At 45.8% G+C, this 18,098-nt stretch overlaps 1 pseudogene; it reads right to left on the reverse strand.

Annotated features, from left to right (window-relative positions):
* Positions 1 to 8,813, reverse strand: part of LOC105880616 (ADP-ribosylation factor-like protein 6-interacting protein 6) — a 49,230-nt pseudogene extending 40,417 nt beyond the window's left edge.
* Between the last annotated feature and the right edge of the window lie 9,285 nt (positions 8,814 to 18,098).

The following is an 18,098-nucleotide window of genomic DNA, read 5'->3' on the forward strand; positions in this document are numbered from 1 at the left end:
ATCTGCAAAGTCCTTTTTTGCCATATAAGGTATCACAGATTCCAGGGATAAGGACATGGACAGCGTTGGGGTTTTTTTGTGGTTTGAGTTTTGTTTTTTCAGGCACTGAGGGTGAGGGACAGTGCCATCCATTTTGAATCTGTCAGCCTCCCACAGCCACTATGGCACAGAATACTTCAGTGTGAGACCCTCTCCAGGGATGCATGGTGGATGGGAAGGAGACCAACCCACTCTGTGATCTTATTTAATTCTTCCAGAACTCCGTGAGCAGGGATTATCATTTCTACTTGGCAGTGTGAGGCCCAGAGAGGTTAAGCAACTTGCTTAGTAAACAGTGGGTAAGAGATGAAGTTGGACTTAAACAGGGCTGTCTGACTCTAGAGCCCATGTTCCCTCCATGGAAACACAGGAAGTTCTGTGAGAGCAGGAATCACTCAGAATGCAGATGAACAAACACATTTACACACGTGGGCCAGATCGACCATCTCCCCCATGAAGGGGTGTCTGGCCTTTTTACTGTCTCTGGGATAATCCCTTTAGCTGTGTGCTAACCTGGCCTGACCGCAGGCCCTGATTGTAGACACAGCCAACCGAGATCCCAGAGAGGTACCAGCACCTCTTTCATGAGCCTCTTTTCACTAACATTGTCTCTTGGTTTTCACAAACCCCTTTCCTCTCCTCCAACCTGATCAAATCATTGCCTCTTTTCATCTCTAGTGCTCCAGAAAGTTCCTTCTCTTGCTACCGCTGTGTGTTTGGTAACTTCTTTGTTGACAGGAAAATACACAAAAGGCCATAATATCCAATATAAACAAGTGAATCCATGCGTGTGTAGACGCATACTGCCTTCGCATGAGTAGACACACTTTTGAAGCTTGTTTACTAGTCTGGTGCTTCAGATGTGAGGCCGATCGGAGTGAAAGATGGAGAGCTTAACTTTCTGGTTCCTCTCTGGACTTCCTTTAGAGCAAATCAATTCTTTCTCGGTTATCTTCTTTTTAAACCAATGAATAAATAAACCTAAGCCACCCACCACAGCTTTTTTTTTGATGAGAGATGGGGGTAGAGAGATGAGCTAACTTTTGTATTTTAGCATTTGTGGACTTATTGGCAAATAGATTACCATTTGCTAGAAGAAGTAGGTAGTTAAACGCTACATGTACACACATACACACACTTGAGCTGACTAGAGGAGCCTATACAGTAGGATTGTGGGCTTCTCAGACCCTCTTTTAGACAGGAAAGGCCAGGCTAGGCTGCAACAACAAATAAACCCTTGACATCTCAGTGGATGAGCACAACCATAACTGGTTTCTTGCTCATAAAAAGTCTGATGCAGGTTGCCAGGGCTCTTCTCTTTCCAGTAATTCAAGGATCCAGGCTCCCTTTGTTTGAGGATGCCACCATTTTAACAGAAGCCATGAAGAAGAAGCCATGTTTGCCATGAAGAGGCAGACACAGGTTGGACAGAGAGAGGTTGGAGACAGCATACTGTTCTTACACGCTTTGACCTGCCACTCACATTTCATTGGATGGAATCAGTTATATGGTCCCACCTATCTGCAAGGGTCCTGGAAAGTCTGGTGTTCTCATGTACTCAGAAAAAAAGGAGGAAAAATGAATATAGATACAGTCAATTCCAATTATTCATAGTAATAGTTCTATAAACTCTCTGGGAACATGAAATTAGTGAATATGGAACCATTGTTCCTAGGAGAAATACAGGGTTAGGTTCCTGTGAGCCTCTGATCACATTTTTAAATTTTTTTTATTTCAGCATATTATGGGGGTACAAATGTTTAGGTTACATATATTGCCTTTTCCCCAAGTCAGAGATTCAATTGTGTCCATCCCCTAGAGGGTGTACACCACACCTGTTAGGTGTGTATATACCCATCCCCTCCTCCTCCCTCCCATCTGCCCAACATTGGATGAATGTTATTCCTATATGTGCACTTAAGTGTTGCTCAGTTAATACCAATTTGCTGGTGAGTACTGGTGTTTGTTTTTCCATTCTTGCGATACTTCCCTTAGCAGAATGGGCTCCAGCTCTATCCAGGAAAATACAAGAGATGCTACATCACCATTGTGTTTTGTGGCTGAGTAGAACTCCATGGTATACATATACCATATTTTATTAATCCATTCATGTATTGGTGTGCACTAGGGTTATTTCCACATCTTTGCAATTATGAATTGTCTGATCACATTTTTGTCAACTAATAAATACATTATCATGTTTTATGTGTGTTTCTGTTTAAAGACACCTTACCTAATATATATTATTGATTCATTAACATTGAACTTATGACCAACGGCCCTATCACTCATTCTCTAGTGAGTTACACTTATGTAATGCATGTATTTTCTCCATAAGGCACATCACAGCCCTCTTGCACTTAAGAACACTAGACAGCATTTCAGCTCTACACTTGGGGGCCATTTTAAATAGCAAAATCACCACCAACAAGGCAAAAAATCCAAAAAAGGTGGCATTAAGTAGACTGCAAAAAAGAGCAATCGTTTAAAGTATGAAAGCTGTAGTGAATTCTTAAAATTGTATTTGCCTTGGCATCCATTTTGAATATGTTGGACTTTCTCATACCAGAATCAGAGCTTAGTCACCCTTGACACGGTTTTCAGTTCTCCATCTCCTGCCTGTCTCTCAAAGTGGTCAACCCAGGTATCTAGCTTAAACAACCTCCTCCTGGTGACCACCTCCCTATGGGACAGCAAGATACAACCTACCTGACCAGCCCCCCAGATCTCCACGCCCCACACGGACTGCTCAGATATGCCACAGTGACCACCTCTCAGCCACGTGTGACTCCACGGAACTCCTGCCTGCTTGCTGTAAGCCTACCAGTCAGAGCTCCCCATGGGAAAGCTGCTTGGGAATGACCTGGACCCCAATAAACGCTTTGCCCCACAGGTCCCTCATTCTCTCTCTTTCGCTCCCCACTTACTGGTTGAGCTTGTGTGTCCCGGGCGGCTCCCCTCTTCCTGTTGGCCCTGCGAGGCGTGCTGCCCTCTTCTCTCTGGGACCTGTAAGTCATACACTGCTGCTGTTACGTCATGGCTTTTGTTGAGTTGCCTCCTCTGGGTGGCACCTGACCAACACACCCAAACCTGACTTTGTTCCCAGTCAGGGCTCTGCTGGAGAGTGGCCATCTTGGTAGAAATAGACTGGACACAGGTGAGACAAGAGCCACAAGGGCATCCGTCTGTATAAACAAGTTTCCTGTGAGAGGGACCCCTGCCCATGGGTTGGACACTTAGGCATGGGTTGGACACTTAGCCACTTAGGTGGCTTCATCCACCAGGCTAAAGAAGTATCCCATGAAACACACATTGTAAACATTCATGACCACCTCCCCTGGAACCCCCCGTCAGGGCAGGGCTAAAATTTATAGTCACTCTCCAGAGACAGAGGTCAAGACCAAATTAGAGGCCGGGTATGGTGGCTCATGCCTGTAATCCTAGCACTCTGGGAGGCTGGTGCAAGAGGATCGTTTGAGCTCAGGAGTTCGAGATCACCCTGAGCAAGAGTGAGACTCTGTCTCTACTAAAAAAAAAAAAAAATAGAAATTAGTTGGACAAAAAAAAAATAAAAAATAAAAAAATATATATATGTATATAATTACCCAGGCGTGGTAGTGTGCACCTGTAGTCCTAGCTACTCAAGAGGCTGAGGCAGGAGGATAGCTTGAGCCCAGGAGTTTGAGGTTGCTGTGAGCTAGGCTGACACCATGGCACTCTACTCAGGGCAACAGAGTGAGACTCTGTCTCAAAAAAAAAAAAAAAAAAAAAAAAAAGACCAAATTAGAAAAAAATACAACAAGAACGAAAACAAGGAGGCAGAGTATCACCTTGTTTGACCTCAGCTGGGAATGAGCACATTGGGTGACTAAAATTTGTAGCTACTCTGCACGTGTCCACAAATGACCACAAAAGCATCATGGGTGTTGAGTTTGGGATTACAGATAAATTTTAGTGAGTAGGTGAATTTACAAATACAGAATCTACAAATAATGAGGATCAACTTTATATTAGTTATCTATTGCTACAGTACAAACTATCCCAATAATTAGTGGCTTAATGTATCAACATATATTTTGCTCAGGGATCTACAATTGGGCAGGGCTCAGCAGGGTCAACTTACTTCTACTCCATTTGGCATCAACTGGGGCACCTCAAAGTCTGGGGGTTGAAATCATCCAAAGCTTGCTCACTCACACGTCTGCCTCCTGGCTTGGGATTACCCAAATGGCTGGAGGCTGGAACAACTGGAGCCCTTCAGGCATTTACCTCTATGTGGTCTCTCCAACATGGAGCTTTCAGGGAAGCCACACTTTCTAACACGTTGGCTCAGGACTCCCAAAGCATGTGTCCTGAGAAAGAGCCTATAGCTGTATTTCCTTTTATGACTCAACCTTGGGAATCACATAGTGTCACTTCTGCCATACTCTTGAGGCAGTCACAAAGTTGCACCCAGGTTCATGGAGTGGTGACATAAACTCTATATGGTGATGGGGCAGTGGCAAGGTGATATTATACGAAGAGTATGTAAGATGGGCAATATCGTTGGGACATTTAGGAATTAGGAAAATAAAATCTGCCACAATGGATGGGTACTAATAAACTACTACCATCAGTCCTCTGGTTAACAAATATTGGTTCATTCTCTTCACTCTTCTTACCCCCAAAATAACATATTTACCCCTTTCCCCAAAAATTTAACCTGAAGTCCTATCCAGCCACTGCATCTAGCTCAAAGGTCAGGATCTCTGGGCGTGATAGTCTTCATATATGGCCTTCAACAATTTCTCCTATCCCTGTGCATGCGTGCCATTCACCCAGCTAGAGGTGGAGTCTTTCCCCTCCCCTTGAATCCAGGCTGGCCTTCTGACTTGCTTTGGCCAATAGCATGTGGCGGAAGTGAATCTATGTCAATTTGGGGCGTGATCCCTAAGAAGAGCTGACAGCTTCTGCCTTTGTGCTCTGGGAAGCCAGGGGTATGCTGTAAGGAAGCTCAGTTTAGACTACCGAAGACTGAGATGCCATGTGGAGAGAGAGAGGCACATGGTAAAGTATCAAGGAACCAGACACACGAGTGAAACTTTCTTGGCCTAGTTACCTGCTAAATGCAGCTAAGTAAATAATTCCCGCCAATCCCAGGTGGAAAGAAAGATCCACCCAGGTAAGCCCTGCCTGATTCCTCACCCAGGGAATTGTGGGAAATAGTAAATCATTGTTATTTAAGCCAGTAAGTTTTGGGGTACTTTGTTACTCTGATAGTCCCCTGAAACACTGGATGATGCATAATAATCTCATCATCAAGTCCAGATGTTGCTTCTTTCAGTCTGGCAACCTATGAGCCATACAAGATAAGTTATCAGCATCCCGCACTCCCGGCCTCCATCTTAATGGTGGAAAGGGTGTCAGGATAACCACAGCAAACACTAGTGTCCTGAAAGGGGAAGGATGGGACTCACTAGTCCATAGTAATTCTCAGATCCTATTGTGAAGGCCTCATACCCCTATGAGTGGAGAAGTGGAGAAGATTTCTTTATTAGGCCCCAAGTTTTCTCCCAAAAGAGATCCTTTGTCCATTTTTCTCCCTGACTCATGGCTTTGCCCCCTAGTTGGTTCTTTCTTTCTATCATCTTCTTTGGCTGCATCTAAATGCGAAGTAAGGAAATTCTTTCTTAAGGGTTCACAGAACTTTCTCTGTTCATGGTGGGAGCCCAAAGATGGTTTTGTCTCCATAACTAACTAAAGAAAGATTTTTTAACCACTTCGGTATGGCGCTCACCAGCCACAAAACCTTGCCCACAGGTGGCACTCATAGTCCACACGATGGTTTGTGCTGTGCATTGACGACAAATCCGTTTTGCTCTTGTGTGATGAGGAAAGCTTTAAAGCACTGAAAGCTTCTTTTACTTTACAGGCAGTGACGTGGCCCGATTATAGGACGGGGGATGACACAGAACACAAAATAACGACACAGACACACATGGACATGACAATGATTTGAGTGACCAATGCACCGGTCACTTTATTTTTATACCCCCCAGACCCAAGGTTAGTTCCTTGTACGTGAGCATCTGTGCATACCAGCGATATCAGTCAATTCTGGAGTTGTTTCAAAAGGGAACAATTTCCCATGGTCTCAGACCTCAAAATGGTTACTAAAGTTAAGATGCCGGACAGAGCTCAAAAGCCAAGGCTGAGATAGGCAACATAAAACAATGCAGCCATTAGAAGTGCTTCTTGGTCTCAACCCCAGGTGGCGGATCCTTCCTGGCCTCCACGGTTGTGCGTGTCTTAGGTCGCCCCCCTCCATGGGGAGTCTTACCCGTCATTGACTACCAACCATCAATCGGGGGGCAGTTCTTGGGAGAGTTCTTCTTGTTCTAGTTTCCATGGCCTCCAGACTCCCACCACATGAGCCCTCCGTGTGTGAGTTGGGAGCATTTGCTTATGTGCAACAACTCAGGCCTCTTATCAAGTCACAAGGCAGCAACCGTGTCTGAAGAAAATGCTGACTACTGCTGTGCCAGGCAGCACACGTACATTACAGACTATAGTGAATGATTAGTATAAGGCACAACACCAGAATCAGCCCCCAACAAGGCAGCTTTACTTGTAATGTAAATCAGAATAGGTAACATATACATATATGTTTTCATTATGTTATTTTTAAATGTTCACAATTTTATTTTGATAAATGAAAGGTTAGAAAAGTCATATCACGGCTGTCGGCTAAAGTCTCTGTGTGCATTCATCTGTGGCTATCGACTATAGTCGACGCTGGTACTGAAGTAGTTAAAGTACAGTCTCAAGGTTTCTTTGGCAATACAATTCCCTTAAAAATGTACTGGATTACTGATGTATTTGCTTCTAGTCACTTCCATAGGCTAATGACCACATCCACAGTTCTTTTCAAGATACAATTTTCATAGCTGCTATATTTTTTGCTTTCTCATTCTATATATCTCTATCCTAAATACACAGAAAAACATGTATTTCTGCATTTAATGGAAACCACCTTAAGGCTTCTGAGAATTTAGGAAAAGGCCACACCCGTAGTCTGATCTTTGCTTTTAGTCATTTTGCCACTCAAAGTTTTTCTCATTCCCATCTCTTAATATTTGCGAGTGAAAGTTTGACTGAATATTTTCTCACTTTATAATACTTTATCAACCCCTGATGTCAATTTCCTCACTGCCTGCTGCCTGAACCCATACTTTAGGGTTTGATTTTAGTAAAACCCATTTCTGGTACCAATTTCTGTATTAAGGTAGGATAGGCTATGCTGAAAAAACAAATTGGTTCCCACATCTCAGTGGCTTGAGCAAACAGAGGCTTATATGTCACTCATGTGAAGTTCAGTGTGTTGGGCCACTCCCCAGGACAGCTGTCAGCCATGTAGTGAATCTGGGATCTCAGATACTTCTATCTTACCATCTCAATATATGGACTCTACGGTTGTGGCTGAAGGTGACAGTACAGCAGGGAGATTGTACAAGAGGTTTTTAATGGCAAGGCCTGGGGGGAGTGGTTTATATTATTTCTACTTACATCCCATTAGCCAGAACCCAATCAGATGACCTCAGTCCAAGGCCAAGGAGGGCTGGGAAATGTAGTCTTTCTGTGATCCCAGAAAGAAGAAAATGAAGCTGGATTTGGTGAACATACAGGATTATTTCTTTCATGCATCCTTTTCAGAGCTCTCCATTCCTGTTCATCTGTCCCTGTCAAGTGCCTAATGCTCCTTCACTTACCCCCTACATCAATATACCTCTCCAGGTTTCATTTGTACTAAGGAATATAAATGACTGCTAATAGCCCCCTCTTAGAGAACATGACCCCTCTTAGAGATAGTTGCATGTGAAAGCAAATGTAAGCATTTGGCTAGAGGGTTAATGCTGTGATGAAATTTCAGGCATGAGTAGACCAGTAGAGGAAATATTTTGGGATTCCTGAAATGACAGACTGAATGGGTCCTACGTGCCATCTTTTGTGCTATTTTGCCACTGCCTAGGGACCACTAGTGTGAGACACTTTGGAGTCAAGAGACAACAAGCTAACAGTATGAGTGGCCATGTTATTAGATATGACCAGACCATTACAGCATGATTTTCATCTGGCTGTCTAGAGGTATTGATGTGAAATAGAAATTATTGTCCACTCCAGGAAATTGGTTTTCAAATCATCCATCTCCCATCCTTTATTCCCTCCCTCCCTGCTATAGATGAAAGAGGCTAAATCCAGAGTAGGTTTGTCATGGGCCTAGAGAGGGAATTAGAGGGGCTTTCTGTAAGGTTCTGAGAAAACTGAGGTCTCCTGAGTTTCTCACTGTCAGACTCTTGCTCATCCATGGCTATTTTTGCTCCTCTTGGCTCTAGTTCAAGCAGAAAGGAACAGAAAGCTCATTATGACCACTTCTTTCATTGGCTGCACCCATCCCCTAGCTCAGGTGGCCTTTGCACCATGGCCACCTAGTGAAGCTAGAATTACATTTCCCAGAATCCCTTTCTCTGCATGGCTCCACATTAGAGTTGGCAACAGAAGACATTTGTGTGTGATTTGGAAGGCAGAGGTGAAGCAGCAGCCACTTTTACACTCTATAGCTTGGTATGAGTCAGGCACAGTTGCAGCTTACACATGTTGCTGATCTCCTGGCTCTCCTTTTTGGCCAGGCCTGTGCCAGCTCTTATTGGATCTTCTTCTTCAGCATCTCCAGGTCCTGGGACAGGTGCATATACAGTCACATTTAAGGATGCCAGCTTTTCCTGCAGGTTACCCATATCATCAAAGTTGGACGTGGTGAAATGTGGATTCCAGCTGTCATGTGAGTTCCAGCTTGTCTTTGCACTTGCCCACACACATTTGTGATAGGTGGTCTCTAAGATGACCCCAAATGATCCCCACCTCCTGGTATTCACACACTTAAATAGTCCCTTCTGCATTGTACTGAGTTAGTCCATGTGACCAATATGAGTATGGCAGAAGTGATGGGATGTCACTTCCAAATTAAGTTATAAAAAGTACTGTGGTTTCTATCTTGATCTTTATCTCTCCTTTTGCTCTGAGATCACTTGATCTGGGGAAAACCAGCTGCTATGTCAGGAGTAGCCCTATGGAGAGGCTCATGAGGTGAGAAACTGAGGCCTTTGGCCAACAGCCAGCAAGAAACTGAGGTCTCCCTTCAACAGTCATGTGAGGGAGCCATCTTGGAAGCAGATTCTCCAGCCCCAGTCAAACCTTCAGATGATCACAGATCCCAACTGACACATGAAATGCAATCCCATGAAAGATCCTGAGCCAGAACCATCCAGCTAAGCTGTTCCCAGATTCCTGACCCACAGACACTGTGTAAGATAATAAATGTTCATTGTTTCAAATCGCAAAATTTAGGGGTTATTTGTTACAAAGCAATAGGTAGCTACTACAATGTCTAATCTTTCAGCCTAGCTTCTGGTCCTGCTACTTTTAGGTCCACCACCAGACACAGGTCAACATTCTTACCCAGATAACTTAACCAGTTCCCACAATTGTGTCAGGCCCAATTCCACAATAAATCCCTTATTCTGTGTCACTCAGAGTGGTTCTGCTTTCTTGATCAAGCCATGCCTGATTCCATAAGGAACTAAGGGGAGAGACTCCCCAGTCCTTTCACCATTGGTTTCCCCTGCAGCAGAGGTTTTCAACCTTTGATTGGAACCACCCAGAGAGCTTTAAGGAAAATACTATGGCTGGGTCCCACCTCCAGAAATTCTGATTTAATTGGTCTAGGGTGAGGCCTGGGCAGTGGATCTCTTAGAGCTTCCCATGTGCTTTTAATACACAGGTAGGGTTAAGAGCCACTGATCTATAGCCTGGCTGACTCAACTGGTCCTGCTAGATCCCCCATTTCCCAGCCTTCCTTGGGCTAGGACATGGGCATCCAATCCAGGCACACATGGCAACTTCGAATTAGGGGCTTTTGACACCTAGAAGTAGGGGTCACATGGAATCTTCTCACTGGTGGTGGTGGCAGCAGCAATATTGAATTACCAGGGTGACAGCACAATGTGGCAATGATGGGGTCCATTTCTGGTTCTTTAACTCAATTACCTCTGCCACCAATTCTATGAGAATTACCCAGTATCTTCTTAATTACATTTTTGTCCTGCTTAGAACAGAGGACCTTGAAGTTTTGCCCCAATGCTGAGAGTCTGGATGTAAGAACTAAATATTACTCCCTGAGTGGCCTCAAGAGTCTCCAGCCCCTCCTTGGGCCTCAGTTTCCTCAGCTGTCAAGGGAAGGGCTGTGTTAGATGAGCTCCAGACTCTTTTTCTTGGGTTGCATTGCTTGGAAACGGGCTCTGAGATGGAGATTTCTATGCAGGTGGTTTCTGGGGGTGTGCTTTCAGGTGAATACCTATAAGAGAATGAGGGAAGTAGTGTTGGACAGAAAAGGAGTTGAGCTGTGCTGCAGTCACAACGGGTGGTCTCCCGTGATCTCCTGGGAGCCTTTGAATAGGGAAGACCCTTCAGAGATGTTCCTAGTTGAGGCAAGGGCCTGGGCCTTTGTACCCCCCAATAGACCAGTCATTGAATGTAGTCTGCCCCAGGGAGAGAGTGTGACCTTGGGCGATGCAGCTTTCATGGACTGAGGGCAATTCCCAAAGACTCAGCTGAGAGCTGGCAACTGAAAGAACAAGTCCATTGGTCTTGATAGGGGTGTCTTAGTGCATTCAGGCTGCTATAACAAAATGCCATAAACTGGGTAGCTTATAAACAATAGAAATTTCTTTCTCTCTGTTCTGGAGGCTGGGAAGTCCAAGATCAAAGCACTGGAAGATTCAGCATCTGGTGAAGGCCCACTTCATAGTTCATAAACAGCACTCTTCTCGCTGTATCCTCACATAGCAGAGGGGTGAGGGAGCACTTTAGGGTCTCTTTTATAAGGACACTAATCCCATTCATGAGGGCTCCACTCTCAGAAGTTAATTTCCCCCCCAAAGGCTCCTAATACCATCACTGTGGGGGTAAAAATTTCAACATACAAATTTTGGAGGGCACAACAAGTATTCAGTCCATAGCAAGGGGCATCTGAGTGATGCACCCCAGTGAGCACTCATCCTTCCAGTTCAAAGATTCTGTGATTACAGCTCCAGCCTCAAGCTTATCTATAGAGAAAGGGATATATTTCTTACTCTCTTTGGCTAGGCATGGCATCAGACACCCCAGGAGAGTAGCTGGAAGGTTCCGGGAGACCAAGAGCTTGATTAAAGCATAACAGCTCTCCTTAAAACCTCCCTCATCATTAGCAGAGGGAGAGCCATTGGGAGGTGTAAAGTCAACTTTCTCCAAAGAAGCAAGGCCCTGGGGAAAAATTAAAAGTCACTCCTGGAGGAAGGAGTGGCTTCCAGAAGGAAACTCTCCCAGGTATAACACTCAATTCTCCAGAGCATGGAAGATAACGGAGCTGCAAGGGACTGTGGTCGCCATGGTAATAGTATCTTGAATTCTAACTGAATGTGAGCTACTGGCTGGCCTGTCAATCACATGGTATCTGCATTTATAGTGGAACCCAGACCCAGGATTAGGCAGGGGCAGGTAGGGAAAGAGACCTTGTGTGTGCACACAGCAGGCTCATGGGAGCATTTGTGCTCAGGTGTGTGTCTTCACATATATGATTCTTTATAAGGGCTTCTGTGCACATCCTTGTGTTCATGAGCATGGAAAACTGAGTCCTACGCATGTGTGTATTGGTGCTCGGCATGGGGGTCTGGCTGCTGGACCCTCTGCCTGTGGATGTCAGACAGAGCAGATTACCCCACTTAAGAGACATGATTTTAGGGCCTCTTCACCCTTCTTCATATATCAACAACTGCCATTGTCTGTTCATCATTAGAAAGTCATTTCTTTGAAGAAATTTTCTACCTTTAGTAGCCTCTTTTAAAATGTAAATAATTGTTAGTTACCGGTCTACCAAGCATGGTTGGGCATCTCCAAAAGATGAGGAGACAGAGAGCTGAGTTGGACCTGCCATGAGAGAGGAGGACCCTAGCAGCCTCTCGTATAGTGGCTGCCCAACATATTTGTACAGACTTATGAATGCATGAATAAATAGAAAGCTATGGTAGGGGAAGGGCAACCATGAGAGAGAATGTTCTGATGGAGAAGTGGAAGGGTTCCTGAGATCAACTTCAAGTCAATTCAATTCAATTTATTGCACACCTTCCTGTGCAAGGTATTGGGTTGGGGTGGCTAGGTAAATAATGTAGATTGGGCCCTGCCCTCCAGTAGCTGAGTATGTGGAAGGTGGGGGATTATCTTAGGTCTGTTTGGGCTGCTATAATAAAATGCCACAAACTGAGCAGCTAAAAAAAACAACAACAACAACAACAAAACCCTGAAATTTATTTCTCACAGTTCTGGAGGGTAAGAAGTCCAAGATCAAGGCATCAGCAGATTTGGTGTCTGGTGAGGGCCCGCTTCCTGGTTCATAGATGGCCATCTTCTTACTGTGTCCTCACGTGGTGGAAGGGGTGAGGGAGCTCTCTGGGGCTTCTTTTATAAGGGCACTAATCCCACTCATGAGGGCTCCACTCTTGTCACCTAAACACTTCCCAAAGGTGCCGCCTCCTAATACCATCACATTAAGGGGTTTGGATTTCAATATAGGAATTTGGGAGGGACACAAACATTCAGCCCTTTAGGAAGACTCCTTCAGGGGTTTCCTTGGTGCTAGGCCAAGGCCATAGTTCTTTAGTGAGGCCGGGACCCAGCCCAGTCAGGGCTTCTGAAATGTTTGCTGACTTGAACTGACTGGACTGCCCCAGCCAGCCATGGGCCACAGAACCCGGCAAGCCCACTCTGCAGGGAGCAGAACTGGTCTCATTCTTCCTTGACACGAGCTCAGACCGTAGCCTGTTGGCCCAGGGCCTTGGTCCCAGGTCCTCAAGAGACATTTGCAGGAGTCTCTGCTCCCATCCCCTGCCTACCCTCTTTTGTCTGCTCCTGATTGCCCGGCCAGGATCTGACATCCTTCCTGGACACCAGGAAGTACTCTTAGTGTATTCTACTCTCTTGGGATCCAGCCCCCTTCTCTTCCAAGGCTTTTCTACTTGACCTCATCACCTGTTTGGGGAAAGGCCTCTGCATCCCCTGCTGTGCTCTAAATTTAGAGGAGATCTTTGCTTCTTAGACTATAATCGGCTCCACCCACTCCAAATCCTCCACCAAAGGGATTAAGGAGAGAGAAGGGTAAATTAGCAGGTGGGGGCTGAGGCAGCCTCCCTTGGCTTAATCTCAAGTTGCTAACTTTCCTACTCCATTCTTCTCGGATTCCCACCCGTTTTCCAGACTCCATGGATGTTGAATCCAAGTCAACAGCTTCCAGAGGATGTTCTGTGAGTCCAGGACTGTACCAAGCAAGCAGGGATTAGAGGGAAGTCCAGCCAAGCCCATGACGCTTGCCTGGGGGGCCACTTCAGCATTCAGCATCTCTGATAGTGACACATCTTCTTTCTTTGGCTTTTAACCTGTCAGGGCCAAAGCTCAAAAAATCCTAATGACCCAAGAACATACTGGGTTTCTGAAAATCAGAAGATGGGTCCCAACCCCATCTTGAGCTAGATGAACTAGCTCAATCTGTGGGGGCCTTGAACTAGCCTAAGGTGAAGCCTTGGGTCAGTTAGTATCATATACAGGAGGAGTGCATTGTTTACCAAGGTGGTGAGGGGGTACAGTCTCCATCAAGGCGGACGGGGGATTTCTGGTTGCTTCCTAATCTGCAGGCTCTGGTGTGTTGCTCCCTAGCTCCAGTCAGCCCATGGCTTCTGCTCAGCAGTTTGGTGCTGTTGCTGCATATCCCTGAGTCTTTTGCAGAAGGCCCGGCAAGAACGTGTCCCTGTCTTTCCTCTGTCCATGGTGAAGCAGAAGTGGGTTGCCATCTGCTTTTATCACGTGGGCTCATGAGAGTCCTACCACTAACCTCAAGAGAAGAGCTTTGCCCACAAGTAAACAGTTCAGAAAGGAACCAACGTTTGTTGATTGTAAAATAAAAAGTCCTCAGTAGCCTTGCCACAAAGGTCTGGCCACCATGGTATTAATAAGGTCAGATAATCATGGACCATGTGTGAAGGCTCCCAGGGGATTAGAAATACTTTAATGCAGACTCCTTACTCTGCCACCAAGAATCAGACCAGGGAGATCAAAACCTATGGAGACAGGAAACACAGAAACTTTAGGGAGCACCATGGAAGGGGAAAAAACATTTATGATTCTTTTGTGCAAGCCTCCTTTCGCAACCCCTCCCTGCAACCATTCCTTTCCTGGTGCCCAGTAACAAATATCTAACATTATAATGGTGTTGAAAGTTTTCATGATGCTTTCACAAACATCATTTTATTTCCCTGCCCAAGCACATTCTGGGATCTGTGGAGTGGACCTTATGATTCCCATTACACAGATGAGGTTATCCACTGAGGCTCAGAAATTCCAAAATATTTTGCCCCAGAGTAGGTGTGCATTTCAGTTACGATTATATACAGAGACTCAAAATAGCTGTGATTTAAACAAAATAAAAGTTTATTTTTCTTTCCCACCAGAGACTGGAGCTAAGCAGCTTTGCTCCACAAAGTCATAAGGACCAAGGATCCATCCATTGTTCTGCCAACCCTAGGATGTGGTCCTTACCTTCATGATCCAACATGGCAGCTAGAGTTCCAGCCATCACGTTGGCATTCCAGACAGCAGAATGGAAGAGTAAGTGAAGAATAAAAATAGGGAAGAAAAGCATGCCCCTTCCTTTTAAGGCTATTTCCTGAAAGTTGCACTCAACACTTCTGCTTTCACTCCAGAACTTAGTCACATGACCACACCTAATTGCAAGGGAGGCTGGGAAATGTAGTCTTTATTCCAGATGATCATGTAGCCAGGTAAAAATTTGAGGCTTTATTTCTATGAAAAGAGAGAGACTATAAATTTGGGGAGAACCAGTCATTTCTGTGACAATGACTTTGCCATTGAGGGGAGGAATCAGCTTTTAATTCTAGTTTTTCTAACTCAAATCCTGCCATTTTTCCTGTCCATGTCATGTAGTATTTCTTGTGTATAGTTTGATTCACGGAACTATAGAATTTCCTCACTGGCAAGGACTTTGGGGATTCTCCTTGTCATCTCCCGGTTGGATGCCTGAATTAGCTCTAAAACCTCCTAGACTAACAGCCATCACGTCTCCCAAACATCCATGTAGGCCAACCCATTTGGAAGCAGTGGCAATCATTAACAAAGATCTTTCTGTGACTGAATCTAAACCAGATTCACTGGCTTCCCTGACCATTGGTCCTCCCCTGTCCTTTAGTACCTCTCAAAGCAGAAAGCATCTAGTTTTCTCTTCCCTTCTCTCAAAGCAGCCCTGTGGGATGTTTAGAGGTGACCTTTCTGTACCCCTGAGTCCTTTCTTCTCCAGGTTAAATGTTCCATGTTTCACCAGCCATTCCTTGGGTCTTGGGTCTGTCATCATTCTGACCTCCTTCTCCTGGACATCCTCCTGTTGGTGGATGCTCCTGTTAAAGCATGCTTTCCACACTTAGGGCACACTAGAGAGGTCTCCTTGAAGATTAAGCTACAGGGTACTCAACCCTCAACCAGTTCAGCAAGAGACTCATGTAGGGTAAATGCAGGGACTATTAGAGGTCTCTGCTCACACTCTCAACTCTCTGTGACATGAATGGTGTGGGTGGGGCCAAAAGAGGGGACTCTGGGATGCCATATTTGCATCTGAGATGCTCTTTTAAGGCTGTTTTAGTCTCTGGGATTCTAAGCCTTGCAGGAAAAGCACAGGCCCAGGGATGATATCTGGATGCTTGCATCAGTTAGGATTGAATGTGGCTGCAGGTAACAGTAACTCAACCAACAGTGGTACAAGCAATAAAGATTTCATCTCTTGGCCAGGCGCGGTGGCTCACGCCTGTAATCCTAGCACTCTGGGAGGCCGAGGTGGGAGGACTGCTCAAGGTCAGGAGTTCAAAACCAGCCTGAGCAAGAGAGAGACCCCGTCTCTACTAAAAATAGAAAGAAATTAATTGGCCAACTAATATATATAGAAAAAATTAGCCGGCCATGGTGGCACGTGCCTATAGTCCCAGCTACTCGGGAGGCTGAGGCTGGAGGATCGCTTGAGCCCAGGAGTTTGAGGTTGCTGTGCGCTAGGCTGACGCCACGGCACTCACTGTAGCCTGGGCAACAAAGCGAGACTCTGTCTCAAAAAAAAAAAAAAGATTTCATCTCCTGCAACAAGAAATCCAGGTTGGTGTGACAGTTCAACCATGTCATTAGGGACCCAGCCTCCTTTTATTTTCTTGATCTTCTATCCTTAACATGAGGCTTTTATCCTCATGGCTTCAAGGTAGCTGCTGAACTTCCAGGGATTGCAGCTACATTTCAGTCAGGAAGAAAAGGGAGTGCAAAAGACAAAGGATGTTTTAAAAGAGAAATGTTCTGTTTCCCTGGAAGCCCCCAATGTGTGAGTTTTGGTTATAGCTCATTGGCCAGAGCTGAGACACACATCCTCTGCCCAGCTGCAAAGGAATCTGGGAAGAGAAGGATTTTAATTTGCTAGCTTCTATTGTAGAAGACAATCCCACTTCTACTCAATCCCACTTCTTTCCAGATGGGATTGAGTAGGAATGAACTAACTGCTGAAATGCTGCTTAAAGTAATAGAAAAAACACAAAACACTTGAAGGATTTTGTCATCGTAAAGCCTGGAGTTTGAATCCTGGCTCTGTTGTAACAAGCTGTGTGACCTTGGATAAGTCACTTAACATCTCTGAGCTCTACCTGCTTTAGATGTAAAATGGGTATAATAATATTCAGTTCCGAACAGTGCTATGAAGGTTGGGGTCCCATGCCAAGTTCCTAGCACAGAGATGGGCATGTAGTACCAACTCATCACAATGGCAGCTGAGCCACGATGCTGGCTGATGTGTCTCATGTTTCCATGGGGAACCAGGGTCCTGCTCAAGCTTCACTCAGAGCTGGAGCTGCCTCCTCTCTCCCTTTCCCCAAATAGAATCGAATCAAAGTCACTAACGGTGACCAGTAAGATCCACATCATACTGTGACCCTTGAGGTAGCAAACTAATTGGTCCTGGCAGCGATAACTTGGACCACCCGGGCAGGCAGCTCAGCATGGATAGAGGCCACCTGAATGGATTTTAAACATTCACAAAACCAGTACAGTGGAAATGCTGGCACCGCTCTGATTAAAGCGGGGCTGGCGGTGCGGAGACCATGCAGACGAAGTGTGGCTCTCGGCCTGAGGGGCTGCCACTAAGGTGGCACCAGAGGTGGTACCCTGAGCCTACCCTGAGCCAAGAAATGCCTCTCCGGTGCAAGGCCAGGGTGCTGTCTCTGGGGAGGGAGCCCCACGTGCGGCGATTGTAAGTTTCTTAAAATAGAGCCGGAAGGGCTCCTGCTGCCAGCGCGAGGAGCTGAGGGCTTTCCCCTCTCCTGCTGAAGGTTGTAATTCTCCTGCCACGACTGGGCTCCCCTTGCCAGGACTACTTAGCATTACTGGCTGGTCTGAAGGAGGCTCCGGCCCTTTGATGACACCGCCTGGTGACTCAGAGCTGAACCGGGCTTGGAAGCGCTAACTGAGCGGCTCGGCCAGGCAAGCTGGGGCTGTCCTCTGCCCTCTGAGGATCTATGGTTTGGGCTCTGCTGTGGGCTAAATTGTGCCCCCCACCACAATTCGTGTGTGGGGGCACAATTCCCCTAATCCCCAGGACCTCAGAATGTGACTGTGTTTGGAGATAGGGTTTTTAAGGAGGTATTAATAATAAGTTAAAATGAAGTCTTTATGCTGGGCCCTGATGCTATGACAGGTGTCATAAGAGGAGGAGGTTGGCCAGGCGATGTGGCTCATGCTTGTAATCCTAGCACTCTGGGAGGCGAAGGCAGGAAGACTGCTTGAGGTCAGGAGTTCGAGACCAGCCAAACCAGCCGAGCAAGAGCGAGACCCCCGTCTCTACCAAAAATAGAAAAAGTTAGTCGGATGTGGTGGTGCGCATCAGTAGTCCCAGCTACTCGGGA

The sequence above is a fragment of the Microcebus murinus genome, chromosome X, assembly GCF_040939455.1.
Source record: "Microcebus murinus isolate Inina chromosome X, M.murinus_Inina_mat1.0, whole genome shotgun sequence".
Lineage (NCBI taxonomy): Eukaryota > Metazoa > Chordata > Mammalia > Primates > Cheirogaleidae > Microcebus > Microcebus murinus.